The sequence below is a fragment of the Triticum dicoccoides genome, chromosome 7B (genome assembly GCF_002162155.2).
Source record: "Triticum dicoccoides isolate Atlit2015 ecotype Zavitan chromosome 7B, WEW_v2.0, whole genome shotgun sequence".
NCBI lineage: Eukaryota > Viridiplantae > Streptophyta > Magnoliopsida > Poales > Poaceae > Triticum > Triticum dicoccoides.
This window is the reverse complement of record NC_041393.1, coordinates 170,613,117-170,618,469: the sequence shown is the minus strand read 5'-3', so window position 1 is coordinate 170,618,469 and position 5,353 is coordinate 170,613,117.

Here is a 5,353-nt window from a genome sequence, read left to right as displayed (position 1 = left end):
ATGACAACCAAATCAACATTGCGAGGATAAACTTAGAAGTCAAATAAATGTTGAAGACAAACCAAATATGAAGATAATGCAATCATGACACCAAATGAAAAACTTCAAGAAAGTTTGGTGGTGGCGTTACCCACCGTATAGGAAGTGTTTGGTAGCTGTGTTGCTCTTGAACGAGTGAGTTGACCAGGTGCATTCATACCGTCAATTATCTTCTCAATATGTACTTCATTTGCAACACGAGGATGTACTGGATGAAGATTTTGCCCTTGTTTATTATTGTCTTCATCTTCAGCATTGGCTTCAGGCTGAGCATTGTCTTCATGCTGATTTGGTGCGCAAATGATGATTTCCTCTTCAGCATGTTCCTCGGTGGGTATGATTTCTCCAGTACACATTAACTTGATAGATTCACTTGGTGTAGCTTCATCTAGCACATTTGGCAGGTGCTCTCTTTGCGAGCCATTAGTCTCATCGAGCCCACATCCATAGTTTCAACCACTGTATAATGAAAGAGGTTGAAGACTCTTTTTCATAACCAAGCATAAAACCTTCATGTGCTTTCCGTGCAAATTTTGAAGTGTGATGTGGATCCTTGATCCAGCACCTAGCACCAAAGACATTCAAATAACTGAAATTTGGCTTCTTACCAGTCAGGAGATCATAGGATGTCTTCTTGAAGAACTTATGAAGTTAAACTCTGTTGATGATGTGGCTGTCGGTGTTAAAACTAGCAGATCTCGGGTAGGGGGGGGGGGGCAAGCTGTACGTCTGAGGATCAATAGTAACAATGGAGAAGGGACACAATGTTTACCCAGGTTCGGGCCCTCTTAATGGAGGTAAAACCCTACTCATGCTTGTTTATATTCGAGGGTATAGGGGTTACAAGAATTGATCGACCACGAGATCGGTTGGGCTAACCCTAGATAGCTAGCCTAGCAATGTTATGATCCTGCCTCCGTTCTACCCTCTGATTTATATAGACACTGGAGGGGCTTAGGTTTGTACAAAGTCGGTTTTACGGAAAGGAATAATATATCCGAACACATATACTTGCCATCCACGCATGCGAGAGTCCCCACCGGATACAGGAGAGGATCTTCGGTCTTGTATCTTGACGACCCATCAGTCCGGCCCACATCAGTAGACCGGACGCCCGAGAACCCCCTAATCTAGGACTCCCACAGTAGCCCCTGAACCAGTCTTCAATGTTGATATGTTCAACGCTTAGATTGTCTTCAGCATTGCAAGGTGGGCTCCTCAAAGAATACACATCGGCTTTCCTCTGTAAAAGAAATTGTATCCAGCTTTTCACAATAAACACAACCCTTAGCCGTGAAGGCGGTATAGATAAAAAAGAGGAACATTGTCTTTTACTCACAACTTTTTGCAGCGAAGCATTCGACTTGACCTCTCGGCATTTCGAACCATTTTCACACCCCGTGTTCTGTGTTTCGAGGCCACACCTCATTGACACGTCTAGTCAAAAACAGAGATCGTGCCCACTTAGTATGGGATTGCATATCAATGATATCTGGGTAATCCAACCGACCATGGCGCATACCCACATCAGGAACAGACAAGGGTTTAAGGCTAGGGAGGCGGGTGCTTGGCATTCACAGCTTATATAAACAAGGTAAGATTTATCTTTTCCATCCACGCCTTCTTCCTTCCTCTGCCTCCCCATCTCCGAGCTCCAGCGCCTGAGCTGTCACATCCCTAGATCTGGTATGACTTAGACTAGCCAGTCATGTGAGCATCATGTTTAACCTTCATGGAAATTTGAAACGGGGATGTTCCAAACCCTAGCACCAAATGAATTCAACTAGGTTTAAATAAAAATATTTTCAATGAACCTAAAATGCCCTTCTAAAATGTTCATCATCTTTGCCTTGGTCTAGAACCTCTGACAAAAATGGTGCACAATTTTCTAGGACATCATAAGGTCACTGGATTAAATCATACCGTATTTGCATTTGGGCATTTAAATGCTATAAAATATTTTAATTGTCCAAATAATCATAAACTGAAATGTTTACTATTGGATATATTTCAAACAGTGGGCATGAGCAGTTTCATGATTTTTGAAAGTGCCTAGCTATTTTTAATAAAGCCCCGAAGTTATAGAAAATAGAAAACTGAAATAAAAAAAAGGAAAAGAAACTCACCTGGTCCACTTACCTGGCGCCCACCAAGCGTCCCAACACTGTAGCTGGCCGGCCCAGCACACCAGGGGCTCCCTGTCGTCTTCCACCTCCTGCTAGTGGGCAGGAGGGCGTGTGCCTCCAGCGCGCACGCACACACCTCGCCACCTCCTGCCTACCTACTTGCCCTGGCCATCTCTGCACACGCCGCGCCACCCCCTGGAACTCTCTCACTCTCTCCCGACCCCTTCCCCCCTCCTCTACTCCCTCTCCCGAGCAAACCCGAGCGCCGCTGTCGTCGCCGCTCGTCGTTGCCGTGCCCATAGTCATCCCTGAGCCTCTCCGAGGCGCTCCCGAGCCCCGCCGTGCCGCCCTCATCCTCTTCGTCGTCTCACGCAACCGTAGAGCCCCTCCGCTGCTTGTTTGGTCGTCGGATGACGAAACCTGAGCCCTCCGCCGTGTTTGGCCTCGCCAGCGTTGAGTCGCTGGCGGGTTTGACCCCGCTGACCAGGGGTTTGACCTCTCCTGGGTCACTGACAAGTGGTCCCTGGCCCCTACTAGTTCTAGTTTAGTTTTTAACCAGGGTTAATTAACTCCACTGACACTTTTAGTTAGTATTACATTAGTGTTAATTAACTTAGGTTAGTTAGTTATACACTGACATGTGGGACCCACTGGTTAGGTTTGACCTGGACCGGGTCTGTTGACCTGCTGAGGTCAGCATGACGCAATGCTGACGCAGTAAGAGGCTTTTCTGGATTTATTCTTATTCAAGAAATTCCAGAAAATAGCTAAAACTTCTAAATATCATATAAATTCAACCATAACTCCAAATGAGATAAGTTATATATGAAAAATTATCAAAAAATCCAATCTATCCATCTGTACCATTTTCATGCATGTTAGAACAAGTTATGACTACTGTTTAGGACAAATAATTGAATGACATTTAAGAAATCACATATGGAGTTTGAGCTTGAACCTAGGATTCAAACCAACTCCATTTAGTCTGTTGCTAGTTGCATTAGCTCAAATCACAACATATTGCCATGTCATGATCATGCATCATATATATTGTTGCATTGCATTGATTGTGTTCTTCCTTGTTTGCCGGTATTTGCCCCCTCTCAGTAGACGTGGTCCCTGACGATGAGTTCGATGACACCGATGAAGAGCTATACTATCTTCAGAAGTGCCACGCAAGCAACACCCCCTTGTTCATTCTGATACAATCCCACTCTCTCGCTCCTGCTCTCTTTTATTGCATTAGGACAACAATGACTCATCTGTTACATGATGCGGTAGTTGAACCCCTTTCCTCTACATGACCTGTCATTGCAACAGTAAATAGATGAAACCCACTAGCATGAGAAAGAGTTGTTTGAGCCCTGATGTGCCTACTCATTCCAGCTTGTTTTCCATGCCTGCTATTGCTTAGAGTTGTGTTAGGCCTGATTCATCTGGGATGAATTGGAAAGTTGTGACATGCCCTACTGTGTGTGAGCTAAGTGTGTGAACACAATTTGGTAAAGGTAGCGGTGAGAGGCCATGTAGGAGTACATGGTGGGTTATCTCATTGAAGCCGTCCTCAGGAAATGAGTTCTGTGTTCGTGATCCATGAACAACTACTACCACTCATTGGGATCCTTAATTGACCCTCTCGACTTATTAACCGCCCTTGTCCTTTGTCCGGGAGTTGCAAGTAGTTTCTGTTGTTTGTAGTTTGCTGGAGGCCGTGCGCAGCGCTGACTCGAGGGGTGGGCTGTGATGCGGTAGGCATGTGGCACGGTGTACTGGGCGCCCGTTTGGTGTCTCGGGAACCCTGCTCACATCATTCGGGGTCGTATGTCGAAACTTCGGCCGGACTCCCTGCGGCTGGAACCTGAATAGGCGATAAACCTGGATTAGGGATTTGTGTGGTTAGTCAGGTCATGGCCGACACCCTCGCCAGGCTTCCAGTTGAAGGTTGCCGAGATACATGACGTGTACATGGCGGTAAGTGGCGAGAGCGTGCGTGAATAAGTACACCCTTGCAGGGTTATAAATGATCTATTCGAATAGCCGCGTCCACGGTAAAGGACCTCTGGGTTACCTATATAGTTCATAGACAAGTGAAAGTGGATACTCTAAAATATGCAAGATAAGCACGAGTGCTATGGATGGCCTTCTCGTATGGAGACGGGAGCGGATCTACAATGGTGTATTGATATGGTGAATATGTGGACTCGTGTGCGCCACCTCAAAAGAGTTACTTGCAGTCATAGTTCAAGATAGCCATCGAGTTAAAGCTGGCTTGCTGCAGTTAAACCCCACCACCCCTTTTGTTGATACTGATGCATGTGTAGATAGTTCTGATGTAAGTCTTGCTGGGTACATTTGTACTCACATTTGCTTAATTTATGTTTTGCAGAGAGACTCAAGTCTTGCTAGTAGTTCCGCGTGGACTCCGACGTTTATCTTGTTACCTCAGCTACAATCTTATGCCCTCGGCAGGATCTTGCAGATAGTCAGGCTTCTCAGCCCTTTTCATTTGTAGTTGTTTGTACCCAGACATGTTAAGCTTCCGCTTGTGCTTTTGGCTTGTATGCTCTGAATGTTGGGTCATGATACCCATGATTGTAATACTTGGCTCGTCGGAGCCTATTGAATAAATACTTTGATTTGTAGAGTCATGTTGTGATGCCATGTTGTATTTGCACATATCGAGCATATTGTGTGTATGATTATTGAAATGCTTGGTATGTGTGGGATCTGACAACCTAGTTGTTTATTCTTGGTAGCCTCTCTTACCGGGAAATGTCTCCCAGTGCTTCCACTGAGCCATGGTAGCTTGCTACTGCTCCGGAACACTTAGGCTGGCCGACATGTGTCCTACTTCGTTCCTGTGTCTGTCCCTTCAGGGAAATGTCACACGTTGTTCCTTTAAGTCCTTGTAGCTTTCTACGACTTGGGTTCATACGTTGTTGATCGACATATTCGTTGCTGAGTCATGTATGCCTGTCCCTATAAGTTTGCGCCATCTTTGGTTTACGACTAATCATGTCGGCCCGGGTTCTTTGTTATATGGATGCTAGCGGCACTATCATATACGTGAGCCAAAAGGCGCAAATGGTCCCGGCTAGGTAAGGTGGCACCCATGGGAATACCGTAAGTGAGGTCGCAAAGTAATATGGTGTGTTACATGCTAGATCGGTGTGACTTAGGATCAGGGT